The sequence below is a fragment of the Trachypithecus francoisi genome, unplaced genomic scaffold (genome assembly GCF_009764315.1).
Source record: "Trachypithecus francoisi isolate TF-2019V2 unplaced genomic scaffold, Tfra_2.0 Lachesis_group12, whole genome shotgun sequence".
NCBI classification, from domain to species: Eukaryota; Metazoa; Chordata; class Mammalia; order Primates; family Cercopithecidae; genus Trachypithecus; species Trachypithecus francoisi.
The window spans coordinates 76,418,773-76,433,474 of NW_022681457.1; the positions used below are offsets into that span (position 1 = coordinate 76,418,773).

Sequence of the window (14,702 nt, forward strand, 5' to 3'; positions counted from 1 at the left end):
CTTCTCATGTCATTTCACATAAATCTTGCAACAGCTCTCTAATGTAAGGACCACTATCTCCATTTTACAGATGAAAGGACAGGCTCAAAGAGATGTAAGTTCTGGAATTGGAACCCAAGTTGGCTGGACTCTGAAGCTTTTCTAAACTCATCTGTCCTTCAGGGCCTACTTCCTCCACATCAAAGCAAGATCCTCTGTGGGAAAAAGAGTACATTATGCACACTGTGGTGACATGTTTAGAAAATGCTGCTTGTTAAGCATCTCTCTTAAGTTTCCCGAACCACAGTCGCATATTCAAGGCTCTGAGAAGTCCTGCAGAGAAGACACCAGACTTACTTTACCTAGCCTAACATTCCCAAGGGACACCACAGTTGCATTAGAGCTTCTATAATAACATCCCCCAGAGCCCCTGGGCACACACTTTGAGATATGCTATCTATAAAGCCAAGATCATCAAAATGGCAGTATTCAGGAACAAGCTCTCTGAGAAATCTGGGGTGGGTGGTGAAAGCTGAATGAGACGTGAATAAGAGGGAGTAGGAAGAAGGGTATGTGAGGTGGTGGAACAGAGAAAAGGCACAGAGGTGAGAGTGAGCAGCATGAGGGGTCAGGACCCAGAGAAGATAGCCCTAGTTGAAACTCAACATCTTAAGTCCATGAACTGTTATATTCTTTGACCACAAAACCTGTCTCTAAAGCCAGAAGCTCAGTGTGACTCTGAGTCATGCTGTCAGGTGTTGCAAGCAGGAGGCAGTAGTTGAAATAAGTATGAGTATGTGTCCCTGTTGCCTAAGGAAACAGCAGAATGTGGCAGGAAGGACTTTAGTTAGACATTAGTTAGGCCATCAGTAGAAATTTCTAATCAATCTCCCCTAAACACATGCATTGCCCTACCACCATCCCATTGTTTATGTTCCCCACACTGTAATGCTCAGGTGAAAGAAGCATGGCCTCCAGTGATGAATACCTTCCTTTCTGCACATTTCCATCTTCCCAGCCTCCATCATGCAGTTCGTTTCCCAAAAGACTTCTAAAGGCTCCATGCTCTTTGCTTTCTCTGGAATCAAAGGTCCCAATGCATTTGTCCTTCCAGAGAAGATGCTGGAGACTTAAGATGTCAATGTCAGGATTTGGAATCTTGGTACCCAGATTGGGCAAAAAAGTGGTCCTGCCCATTTCTGCCTAAGACTGAGCATACCTGGAGTATTTTACACTATCAGGGCACCACACAGTGACAAATGCTGGTGTGTCCAAGTATTGATAGCCCAGATGGGAAGCTCCTAGAAACTGTCATAGCAGACATAGGTTAAGGAAAGGGGTGAGGAGACATTTATTCAGGGAAATACAATCAAAATCTTTAAGTAATAGCTCACATTTGTACAACCCCTCATGTAGTCTGGAGTAGGGCTTCTCAAATGTGGTCCCCAAATCAGCATCATCACCATCATCTAGGAACAAGTTAAAAATTTAAAAATGCAGATTCTTGCACACCACTCCTCCCAGAACACCTGAGTCAGAAAGTCAGGGTAGAGCCCAGTCAAGAGATTTAATGAAGCCTCAGGGTGGTTCTGAAGCATGCTCAAGTTTGAGAACCTCTGACCTATATTCCCGTTATAATAATAGCTCCTCATGAAAATAGCATTATTATTTTTTGTTGTAGAAAGCATCTCAGAAAGGACATTTGTCCAGTCCTAGGACTCACAGCAGATAAGCTGCAGAGCTGGGGTCCCAACCCAGATGGGACATCAAATCCCAGTCATTCTGCTCCCAAGGACACCAGACTCCAGCTCTGTAGGGGCAGGAGCTTCCCGGCAGCAGGACAGAGCTCTCTGCCTAAGGTACGAAGAGAGCTGCCTGCCTTGGCCCTAGTCTGCCTTGATTGGCTCATTAATAGCTGTGATTAGTGAGAATGGAGAAGCCTTTATCTTTGAAGTCCCTGGGCTGTGCTAGAAGCTCATGCAGGGAGCTTGCTGTGGCTAATTAAAGCTGAGCTGTTTCCTGTCAAGGGCCCAGAGTGTTAATGGCTTCAAGCATGAAAAATTATGCTTCAATTTCCATTCAGGGGTAATGGATAGAACCAGCAGAATGAAGATGAGAAGACAGGGTCTTTTAAAGGGGCAGGGACCCTGGGCAGGAAGCAGAGCTCTAGGTCTCTTCCGAAGTACAAAACCAAATAGGTGCTGCTGGCTTTAGCGGTGATGGGGTGGGGGCAGGCTCAGATCCTCACATGGCAGCCCCAGGGCTGACATTGTCTTCATTCAGAGTGTTATTAGGATTTTTGAGCATTTCAACTTCTGGCCCCTGATCACACCTGCTCAGGTGGGTATGATTTGTAAGTGGGGAGGAAGAGCTGGATGACAGTCCCGGTGGTAACAGGATCTCAAGGGCTGTGAAGGTTCTGGTTGCAAAAGTCATATCCATTGCAGACTTGAGGTCCTCCAACTACTACTATTAATTTATCAGTTACCTTTCCTTGAGTCTTCACTAAATGCCAGATACAGGGCATTATCTCATATAATGTTGCCAATAATCCTACAGAAATTACACAAGGCATAGGTACATTAGTTAATTGTCTTATCCAGATATATGTATCTGAGCAATGAACTAAACCCAGCTGTAGCTGATTCAAAATCCCTTGTCCTTAACCATGAATATAGCCAAGACACCCTGAATCTTGAACTTTCTTGAGGTCTGGGTCATTTCAAGCTGCAAATGCTAACTCCACCCAGTCATCTACCTGGTGAGGGCTCTTTTCTTATTCAGCCCTACCCTACCTCTACCTTGCTTTGGGGAGATGACTGAGGACAGAATCTTTCCTGAGACACATTGTGATTGGGCAGAGGGGTCAAACTAGACCCTGGTTGTGTGGATATAAGTATAGAAATGATGCTTCTGAATCAGAAATCAGAACATGTGGTCTAAAAAATGGTCTCTTCTAATTTCTTCTTCCAAAAAGTTTGATCAAAGTAATCAAATGTTAGAAAGTTTGAACATATATTACCTTTAGTGAAAAGAGTATTACATAATAAACACAAAAGTCAGCCAATAATTGATATATCCATTCAACTAAAACCCTGATTGTTTAAATAAGAATTATCCAGGACACCCGGCAAGTGGTAAATGTGGTTCCCCTGGAGCCCATCGCCGTAGCTCCAAGTTGTCAAAGCCTTTCCCTTCTTCAAGGCCTAAGTCCTAGGAACTGTCCCACTGCCCCTACTCTAACTCTCCTCCCCAGTAAAGTGGTTGCACCATCCCACCCCCCAATTTCCTACCACTCTCTTTTCAATGACCTATTTCAAAGTTCAATGTGTCTGCCCATCCTCCACCACCTCAAGGTCTGAGATATTTTTTAAATTTAAAAATGGTCTGAGTCATCTCTGCCTCCCCAGGGCCTAGGCCCACGGAGCCCAATAGGTGTCAGTGAGTGTTGGCTGAAGGAACAAATGAATGACCGTGCTGACTGAGAGGAATGTTTCTTGGCCTAGAATTCAGCTCTGCATACCCTGGGCTTTGTTTTTTCTCACAGTCCTCCAGCACGGCTGGTGATGATGGGTCTCCACGTCTGCCTCCTTAGAGGTGGTGGTCCAGGTCAAGGGCTAGGTCTAACTTGCCTCTTTATCCCCAGTGTCAACCCAGGCAACAGTGCCAAAGAGACCTATGGAAGAGTTTATTGAAAGAATGAATGATCAAAAGAACAAAGAACTTGCCTCAGAAATGTTCCATCCTTGGCAGCGAAAGCGTTAACCTGTTTGTGTGAGCCTACGCCTCTCCCCAGCAACCAAAATCAGATTAGAAGGAGGTCCCTGCTGACTGGTTATTCTAGGCCAGGCAGAGCACACCAGGCTGAGCCCAGAGGGTAGGGCTGGGACATGTCCAAACTGGGCGCCCAGGCGGGGTAGAAGGGGCAGGGCCAAACGACCACTGTCACCAAGGACCCCTCCACATGGATGGGGTTAGGACAGCTTCCCCAGCTCCAGGCTTTACTCAGCAGCTCCCTTTAGCTCCTAAGGCTCCTTAGTGGTCTGTGTCTTTGGCCCAGCCATGAAGGTCAACATAGTAAGAAGAAAAAAACACAAAGAAGTCCTGGCTCCTTCAAGGATGATGCTACCCTCCTCCCACCTCCCCTAACCCATGAAATGGGGCAATGATAATAACGCCACTTTCAGGGTGTAGTTGAAATATGGAGCTCAATTGGCCAACGGGATTGGGCTTTGTGAATTGTTATGCGGGACCTTCGGGGGGCAGCTTGCCCATAGTAGCTTCCATGAAGACAGAAAGTGGTGTTGTATGTGGGAGAAAAACAGATCAAATTATGCTGGGGGTGATGCAAAATTGCTTCCCTGAGCATTTACCGCATGCCAACCCCTGGGCTGGTAGACACATAATCATACATTACTTCATTAATTTTCATAGCCAATATTCAGACTAGGGACTAATCCCATGGACAAGATGGGGAAATTGAGGCCAGAGAGACTCCAAGAGGTAAAGTCATGTGGCCTACGTTGGTCTCAAATGTCAAGGCTGACCCAGGCTCAGAACCCAGGACTTTCTGACCCCATATTCTCATGTTGCCTCCCCCAAACCACGAACAGACATCCATTCTGGCTCAGTCTCAGCCATGCACTTGTTCTGTTTCCTTGGGCAAGTCGTTCCCGCTGTGTCTGTTGAAGTCTGACCCACTCCCCACCCCCAACTTCAAGGAGCTACTCTTGTCCCAGTCTGCTCATTCACATGCCCATGTCTCTCCACGACCACCTCAAACTGCAGCTGCCATTTCTGTTAGAGCTAGAATTAGCATAGCACCATGTATTTCTACCAGAAAGGATTGCGTGAGCCTGTGCCCACCCCCGATTGGGATCCCTGGGAAGACAGAGTCTATATTCTATTCATCTCTATGCTCTTCTGCACCACCAAGTCACACGGCCCAGTACACAACCTTGAGCAAAAGAAGGACACAGAGAAGATGCATCTATTAAAATGTCCCTTTTCCAGGCCTGTTTTTTCTCTAAATGGTGGATGAGTTTTATTAAATCAATGGTTTCAGAAAGGCCAGGAGTAAGCCCTATCCAAACAGTCTGCTCCCATTACCCCTCTGACCTCGTCTCCTGTGGTCCAGCAACACTGGCCTCCAGGACATCAGTCAGCCCTGCCTCAATACCTTTATATCTGCCATTGTCTCCAACTGGAGTGATCTTTTCTCAGATATACCCATGGCTACCTCCTTCACTCCTTCAGGTCTTCCTTTCCTGACCACACTATTTATTTATTTATTTCCTGTCACCCCCTACCCCGCAAGAATTCTCTGTCTCCTCCTCTTATTTCTCTCCATTGCGTTTATCAGCATCTTACATTTTTTTAAAAGTTCTAAGATGTTGGCTAGCTGCTTCAGAATTACCTGGGAGAGCTTGTTTAAAAATACAGATTCCTGACCCCCACCAGACCAGCTAAATCAGGATCTCAGGAATGAAGACTATTTGCATTTTATAAACGTTCTCTAGGTAATTCTGATGCACAGACAGGGTTGGGAAGTGTAAAAAAAATCACTGGAACAAACTAAAGTCCCTCCCAGGTGGGACATCTTTGGATCAGCCAAGCCCCAGCCTCAGCTCTGGCCTTTGTTCCATCACCTGCACCCCTCGCCCCCCGATGCTGTTCACACAGCCTTCCTCACGCTACATGAAACTACTTGGCTGTTCTCTGACCATAGCATCCTTTTAGACTTGTTCAACTTTTCCTTATGCCCTATCCTCTGCTCTAACTGTCCTCTCCAGTGTTCTCAACTTATTCTCCAAAGCACTGCTAAGATGCCACCTTCTCTGGGAAGCCTGCCTGTCCCCTTCACCCCACCTAAGTCAGAGTCCCTAATTTCTTCCTCCACTCAGAGAATCTGCACATTGCGTTGGTACAGGATTTACCACACATTTTAGAATCAATTTTTCAAATGCTTGTTCTTCTCAGTAGACCATGGCTCTGAATAAAACAATGATTGAGTCGGATTCATCGATATTCTCAGTGCCCAGAGTAGTACTTGGAACGTAGCTAGTGCCTCCTATGCCTAGTGCATGAGTGAATGTGTTAATAAATGCACGGGTGCTTAAGTTGACGCGTTCTTAGGAAAGCCAGAGTTGCAAGGTTGATATCATTTGTCTTCACACTGACCCAGTGTTTTCCAGTTTCGTCTGAGCACAGCTGATCATCACTGACAGCTCAAATTTGCCCTTAGGACAAAACACACCCTGCCAAAATCCCCCCTACCCATCTGTCAATAAGTGACCCAGCTTAGTTGAGAAGCACTCCCCTCCTGGAGCTCTTTACTCTGTTTCAAGGTGAATCCAAGCCTTCTGCTACAAAAGTTCTAGATATCAAAGCAGCCCTTGGGGAGTTCTTTTGTTCACGGAAAGGACTTTCTCTTACCTCACCCAAGTCAGGTGGTTCTTAGCCCACTGCATCACAGAATATGAGAGCTGCCCCTGATGATGCTGCAAGCAGAAAGGAAAGACAACATCATACACACACAAAAGTAACAGGACAGCCCTTTAGTTTGGCATGAACCACCAGAGATCACTGGGTGTAGCCTCCTCACTCTTCAGATGGACAGAGAGGGCCAGAGTGATTTGAACAATTACATAAGGTCACTGGGCCCTGGCAGAACTCAGTCCTTCAGTGGGAGGCTCTTCCCCTTCCCCACCTCTTGCCCCTTCCAGAGAATGGATGGACTTCCTCTTAAAGAGAGACAGGATTTATGTCGGCTGGGCCCAATTAGAGTCAAGCTCTCTTGGGCCGCCAAATGCCCCGCTAGCCAGCAGCTGAGGCCTGTCTGGCAGGACATATTTGGATGATGAAGCCATGCTACATGCTAAACTCAGCCCAGGAAACAGCAACTTGACTTGGATGCCCACCAAAGACTGCCAGGCTTGGCTCCTGCCCACAAGTTGGGCAACAAGACTGTTTGGCAGGGGATGGGGCCATGTTTCTCTGTCAAGAGGGGTGAGGCTGGTCTAGGAGAGCACCACCCCAGGGCAGGATGCCCTCCTTGGGCTTGGCTGGGCCCAGCAAGTATAGGCAGTGACAGAACCCTGAGCTGTGAGCCAGGAGATCTGGACTCAGAGCCAGCTCCAGCACTGACTCCTTATTGGGTGACCCTGAGCCCACTGTTTATCTTCCTCTCTCTGTCTCAGTTTCTCATCTGCAAAGTGGGAAGGATTTCTTTGCCTGCCTCAGGAAACACTTAAGGGACATACATGGCACCAAAAAAGGGCTTACTCTTTTTAGACCTTGGTTTCTTTATCTATAAAATGGGACAAGCATGGCATTTCCCTCACAGGTATAAGTTTGGGTGTAGATTAATACATGATGCCTGGCATGGAGTGAGAGCTAAATCAACTGTTACCTATTCCATTCATATTATTAGTATTACGTTGCCTTAGCCATACTCTCTCTTAGTTTGCTTCCTTTCCTGACCACCTTATTTAAAGTTGTGTCACCCCCACCCCCCAAGAATTCTCTTTCTCCTCCTCTTTTATATTTCTCTCCATTGCATTTATCGCATCTTACATTTTTAATAAAGTTCTAAGGTGTTGGCTAGCTGCCTCAGAACTACCTGGGAGAGCTTGTTTAAAAATGCAGATTCCAGACCCCCACCAGACCAATTAAATCAGGATCAAATTTGGAAACTGTGTCTGAGAAAGGAGCATATGTAAGTTGGTACAACTAAGAATTGGTAGATTGGGGTTCTAAATTTAGATCTGTCTGACCCTCAAGCCTCAGTTTCATCTACAATAGCAATATCCACTTACCATCCACTGGTTTTCAGATCCTGCTTTCACTGCTGGGCATGCAGCGTGGAGCTGGCCTGGAGAGCCTAGACATACCAAAACAGACCCAGCCCCCCATTGCCACCCCAAATCTGCCCTGTTACTTTCATGGTAACACTTCTGAAAAGCCTAACTTCCAGTAGAACAGATTAAAACAGAAAGTAAGGAGGGACTGTCCGGAGTCCCCAGTGAGTCAAGTGCAGGCTCTGAAGAGAATAACCACAAGCTCCAGGCTCTGTCCAGACCTGCCCCGGGTGCGTGCCCAGCCCTACGGAGCCACACAGCCTCCATCTTCCTCTGCCCTAAGTCTTCCCTGCCTTACAGGGTGGAGGCTTGAGTTGAGAGAAAGAGCACATCGCTTTTAATCCCAATTATAGTACTGACTTTCTTCAAGAGTTTGGAGAAGCGCTTTAAACTTTCTGGGCCTGAGAGGTTTGTGTGTTAAGTGGAAGTGCCATGCAAACTCATTAATGTGGGTGTGCTTCTCACACGTTCCCCACAATAGGATTTTTTGCCCCTATAAACTTTAAGGCAGAGGGATGACTGACTCCTCTTGGCTTTGTGCTTCGTTCTGTTTCTTCAATATGTTTTTTTTTTTTTAAAGGAAAAAAAAAGAAAAAGAAAAGAAAGAAAAAGCAACAATTCCCCCTTATTAATGTCTCTGGGACACCCAGCTGGGGAATAAGGAATGCAAGGAAGATAGCCATGGAGCCCAGATAAATCTGCAGCTCTTCATTTCCACTTGGAGAATAGACCCAGGCCCTTGCCAAGCCCTGAGAACACAAAAGCCTGCAACTCCCAGAGAAATAAACATGCTTCAGAGTGAGAGGGGAGCCAATGGAAGTCAATCAGTTCAGAGAGACTTGAGAGATTTTTGGATCTTTAAGGCAGAGTATAATTCATTTTGGGGAGTTGTGGGCTGCTACACCCAAAATCTGGACCCCAAATCTAATCTAGATAGATAAATTAAAATCTGCCCATACATGCCTTAAGTTTTCACCCCAAACCTGCCACCATCCTCAGCCACCTTCTTTCCTCCTGAGGAGCTAGGACCCAGTCTCTTGATTGTTTTTATTCCACCACCAACACCCTCCACCCTAGGACTGAACCCGTGGGGTGCTCAGTAGACCCTCCATCTGCAATCCCCAGCCCTTACTGATCAGGGGCCCCTGTAGACTGTAAGATGTGATCGCCAGGAGCCAGCCCTGTTCTCAGTAGGTGGAAGGTGTCTACTTCAGCTGAGCTCACACATGTTGTAGCCCATGGGTTCCAGGAAGGATGGTCAGTTCAAATGTGATTCATCCCAGCCACAGAGCCTCTGGGTGGGACCTTAGATCAGCGACTATGTGGTGGAATGTATGAACATTCAGAATGAGGGTCAAGAGACACCCTGATTCAATCAACTTAGGAAGGAATACGTGTCTGTTTATTAATCAGCAGATGGTATCTTTCTGATCTCCCAACTGCTGGGCGTGGGGAACCCAGAGAAACTGGGACAGAAGAGATATATGAGAATGGAATGAACGTTAGTTTACAAAAGAAGTTAGTCACTGAATGGGGAAAAAAGGTCAAAGACAGAAAGCAAATTTAACCCTTGGTACTAGCATAAAGAATAACAGTAGGATTTCCTAATTCTGCAGACATGTCTTACTTTCCCAGAATCTAGTTTCACCCTCACCACAACCTCATCAAATAAGTCTCATTACGGCCATTTTATCAATGGGGAAACGGAGGCAACTACCAATAAGGTTGCTCGCTCTAACATCTTAGAAATAAACTCATTAAAAATAAGTGGTATACTTTTGAAATCATAGAAGGTCATCAATTTGACCAGCTTTTTTTTTTTTCCAGAGTAAGAATGATGTAAAAAGGATTCTAAACAATTGATTATGGTCGTTAATTAAACTTCCAAAGTGTCTTCCTAGGAGATGTAAAACTTTTTGCCCTGTAATGCTAATCCTGTGGCAAGGTTCCTCTGAAAGACCCTTTTCCCTTCTTACTTTACTTTAAATGGCTCAGCCCCTCAGAGTCTATTCTTAGTCCTTCTCTTCTTCTGTATCCATTCTTTCTAAGTGCTCTCATTCACATCAGGACTCCAGTGGTATCCCTCAATTGTACACCTCCAGCATGGAAGCCTCCTAAGATCCACACCTGCACATTCTACAGTGGTGGGCCCTTTAACAGCTGAGTATCTCCATAGCACTTAAAACTAGACAGAGCAATTTCCCTTCCCCAGGTACTACTGTTCTTTCTTTCACACTCAATCATGGAAGAAGAAAGGTAGGGCAGGAGGGAGGGAGGAAGACAGATGCTGCTAAAGAGCCCTAAAAGTCTGACTAGTCCAACCTTTCATTCTAAAGATGAACAAACTGGCTAGATAGAATCAGATTTGGGACTGGAAATCCTGTCTCCTGACACCAGGCCTGGATCTTCGTAAGAGCAGTGACACAGAGCACTGAGAAATGACACAGCAAAGGCAGAAGTGCAGGGACGAAAGCTGGGCCTTTGTTTCAGAGCACTCAACACAACATGTGGTCATATATTTGTCTGTTTCAATGTGTGATGTCTGTCTTTGCAGTGTCGGGTCTGTGAAACCAGGGACCATGTCACACTCACTACTGTATCCATAGCACCAGACATAGGGCCTGCACATAGAAGGCATTCACTAAATATGTGCACCATTTATAGTATCCACAATGTAGAAATCTAGGAATTAATTAATCTAGAAATTAATTTAACCAAGAAAACAAGATACAAGATAAGTGGTTAATTTAACCAATTAACTAGGAATTAATATAACCAAGAATACAATAGACCTCTATGTAGAAGAGTATAACACTAATATAAGGTATAGAAGATTGTGTGAATAAGTAGAGAGATATTCCTGTGCATGAATGAGCTGACTTAATATTAAAAACATGCTCCTTCTCCAAACTCAATATAAACATATAATACGAAGCCAATCAAAATATCAGTTGATTTCTTGAGGCTGCAATACACTTACTCTAAAATGTACATGGAGGAATTCAAATGCAGTTAGCCTAAAAATGTTAAATCTTAATAATGAAAAAAGGAGAACCTCACTCTTCCAGATATCAACATGCTACAAAAGCAAGATAATAAAAACACTGTAATAATGGCCAATAACAGATAGAGGCACTGTTGCAGAACAGAAAGCACAGGGACACACCCTCACACTCTCACATGTATTGCACTGGATATTCTCGGTTTGCCCCTCCACATCCTTTCTCCACCCTTCTCTAGCTTCATATGAGAGGCTGGCCTCCCTGCATTGCGTTAACTGTACTTACTTGCCCTGTGATTCCCTGTTGAGTTGGGCCACAGAGAGTCACTGGAGGGAGGTTAGAGAGAAAAGGAGTTAGAGGGTAGTTATGCCCTAGCACTCCCCTGACAGGCTGCACTCATATGCCCAAGACCAGAACACCAGCTACAGCTTTTTCTGGGTTTGATAGCCACTCCCTTCAATTGCTTGTTCATACTTGGTGGGTAGGAGCTGGAGAATGGGAGATAAGACCTCCCCACTGTTGCTACTGAGTATCCTACCCATCCTTGTTGGTGTCCTTAACCTGGGAGTACTTCATTAAGTTCTCCTCCGTCATCCCATTTCGGCTTGCGTTCTGTGTCCTGCTAGGACACTCACAGATATATATATATATAAAAACTTTACATACAATGGAATATGACGAAACAACTCACCACAAATTGTTAAGTATGTCATGTTGGAAAATTAGTTAACCATATGTAGAAGAGGAAAACTGGATCTCTTACTTAATATCATATACAAAGGTGGTATTATGTGGATTAAAAACACAAACGTGAAAGACAAAAAATAAAGTTATCAGAAGAATGATGAAGTTAATAGAAGATTTAAAAATTTAAGGTTAATAGAATATGTAGAAGTTTATCTTTATGACTTAGATATGAGGAATAATTTCACATACAAAACACTAAAAGCACAAGTGGGAAAAGATAAATATTACTCTATTATATTTTTTAAAAGATTTCTATGCAATGAAGGGCTCTATGGAGAAAATAAATAAATAATAGAAAGTATTCACAACGTCTGAAATTGGCACGGGATTAAAATAGAAAACATACAAAAACTCCTACAAATCAACAAGAAAAAGAGAAAAGCCATGAGAAAAGTGAGCAAAGGATATTTGTGCATAGGCAATTTTCAAAAGAGGAAACTGAAAAAGAGGAAAAGTATTAGGAGAGTTGCTCAAAATTATTAGTAGCCAGAGAAATGTCCCTTATGTAATTTATACCAATAAAAATTAGAAAGCTGGATAAACAACAAGATTTGCAGGGATATAGGAAACTCTCATATAGCAGGATTATTGAGTGGTGGAGCCATTCTAAAGAACATCCCCCACCACTCCGTCAAATTAGATATATGCATAGTTTATAAGTCAGCTATTATACTCCGGGATATGCATTCCCTAAAAAAGCCAATCTAGGTGTATAAGAGAATTATTTCTGGAGTCAGGGAGTTGTAGGCAACCTGAAAGATCATCAGTCAGAGAGTAGACAGGTAAAACATGTGAAATACTACTACTGAGTGTTACAAAGCAGTCAGAAGAAATAAATTGATTGTTAAGGGTACAATGTTTGGTGCAAAAGATAAGAACAGAGTCAGATTAATTACACGACACAATCTATCTGAATTAAAAATATATGCACACAAAATAGGTATACATATTTGCAAGGACATATACAAACAAAAAAATACATTAAACTTGTAATTGTTGCTTATGTGGTGAGGAGAAAGGGAATGAGATATGAGAATAAAAGAGAATAAATAAAGAGAGACAGAAAGAGAGAGAGAGACTAACTTCTGCCACTAACCTGGGCATGTGCACTATGGACCATGAGGCAATAATTTATTTAAAAAGAAAAGGAGGATATAGGTAAAGGGAAATAGAAAGCAGAGAAGGAGGAGAACAAGGGGGAATATGAGGAGGAGGAGGAAGACGAGAAGAGGGAAAAAGCTACTAAGGTTGTAAAAGAAAATGAAACCACAAGAAATAGTCAGTTAATCTAAATGGAACAAATAGAAAATAGACAGCAAAATGGTAGATTTAAACTCAAGCAGACCCATAATCACATTAAATTTTAAAAATTGTCAAATTGGAACAAAAAAACAAACTCAACTATATGGTTCCTACAAGAAATCCATTTTAAATATAAAGACACAGTAGGTTATAAGCAAGACATGGAAAAAAGATATACGATGCTAACACTAATTGAAATACAGTGGGTGTAGATTTATTAATATCAGACAAAATAGACTTCAGAGCAAGAAATCTTGCCAAAGATAAAAAAAGTCATTTCATAATGATAAAGTATTCAATCAATCAAGAGAACATGACCAAAATGTATATGTACCTAATAGTAGAGTTTCTAAGAACATGAAGCAAAAACTCACAGAAGTGAAAGGAAAAATAGACAACTCCAAAATCATACTTGAGACTTCAACACTCCTCTCTCAATAATTGATAGACTAGGTAGACAAAAAATAAGATTAAGATAACTTGAAAAACATTATAATCAACTTAATGTCATTGGCATTTGCAGAACATTTCACCGAACAACAGATAAACATTCTTTTCATGGGTCCACAGAACACCTATTAAGATAAATCTTATTCAGTGCCATAGGACAAGTCTCAATAAATTCAAAAATATTAAAATCATACAAAGTATGTTCTCTGACTACAAGATAATTAAATTAGAAATGAATAACAGGAAGAAATCTGGAACATACCCAATAATTTAGAAATTAAACAATGCATTTCTAAACAACCCATGGGACAAAGAAGGAATCAGAAAGGAAATTGCAAAGTATTTTTAATTAAATCAAAATGAAAAAACAAATACCAAAATATATGAAATGCTGATAAAGAAAAATATGTAGAATTAAAGGCTTATCTTAGAAATAAAGAAAGGTTTAAAATTAATGACCTGAGTTTACATCTTAAAACATGAGAACAAGGAAGGAAAACTAAAACCAAAGCAAGCAGAAAAGGAAGGAAATCACAAAAATTAAAACAGAAAACAGGGAAATAGAATGGAGAAAAATTGTGGAGAATGTCAGCAAAGCCCAAGCTGGTTATTTGGGAAGACATAAATTTGATAAATCTCTGACCAGACTGACCAGGAAAAAATAAAAAGAAGATTCAGATTACTAGTAGCAAGAGTAAGAGGAGGGAATATATTTATAGATCCATTTGATCATTTCAATAGATGCAAAAAATGCAAGGTTATAGAAACCAAGAATAATATACAACTTTTAATTGTATTTTACATACTTTCAATTTTTCAAGTTGAAAAATTTTAAGTACTATTCCTAAGAGCATTAAAAATCATGAAATGCTTTGGAAAAAATTTTACAAAAGGTGTACAGATATGTACACTGAGTAACTCAAAATATTGCTGAGAGAAGTTTAAGAAAATCTAAACAGAGATAAACCATGCCTATGGATTATAAGACTCAATATTATTAAGATGTAAATTCTCCCCTGATTCATCTAGAGATTCATGACCATATCTGTCAAAATCCCAAGAGACTTTTTGCAGAAATTGACAAGTTGATTTTAAAATTTATATGAAAATACAACTAATTTGATAGCCAAACAAATGCTATAAAGCAATACGTGAGACTGGGTAATTTGTAAGAAAAGAGGTTCAATTGGCTCACAGTTCTGCAGGCTGAACAGAAAGCATACAGGCATCTGCTTCTGGAGAGGCCTCAGGGAGCTTTTACTCACGGAGGAAGGTGAAGCAGGAGCAGTCACTTCATATAGTGAAAGCAGGAGTAAGAGAGAGAGAAAGAGAGAGAGAGCAGAAGGGAGGTACCACACACTTT

General features: G+C 42.4%; 1 long non-coding RNA gene across 2 annotated transcripts in view; it reads right to left on the minus strand.

Annotated features, from left to right (window-relative positions):
• Positions 1–1,338: 1,338 nt before the first annotated feature.
• LOC117092624 overlaps positions 1,339–14,702 on the minus strand; it is a 29,606-nt gene continuing 16,242 nt past the window's right edge. Inside the window, exons 1-3 of one of the 2 annotated variants that reach the window (XR_004440859.1) lie at positions 7,797–8,195; positions 6,415–6,479; positions 1,339–1,448 (exon numbers count right to left, since the gene is read on the minus strand). This is a non-coding gene — a long non-coding RNA (uncharacterized LOC117092624). Of the gene's footprint in view, positions 1,449–6,414; positions 6,480–7,796; positions 8,196–14,702 lie in introns of those variants that run through there. The other variant, XR_004440860.1, reaches the window with a different exon arrangement.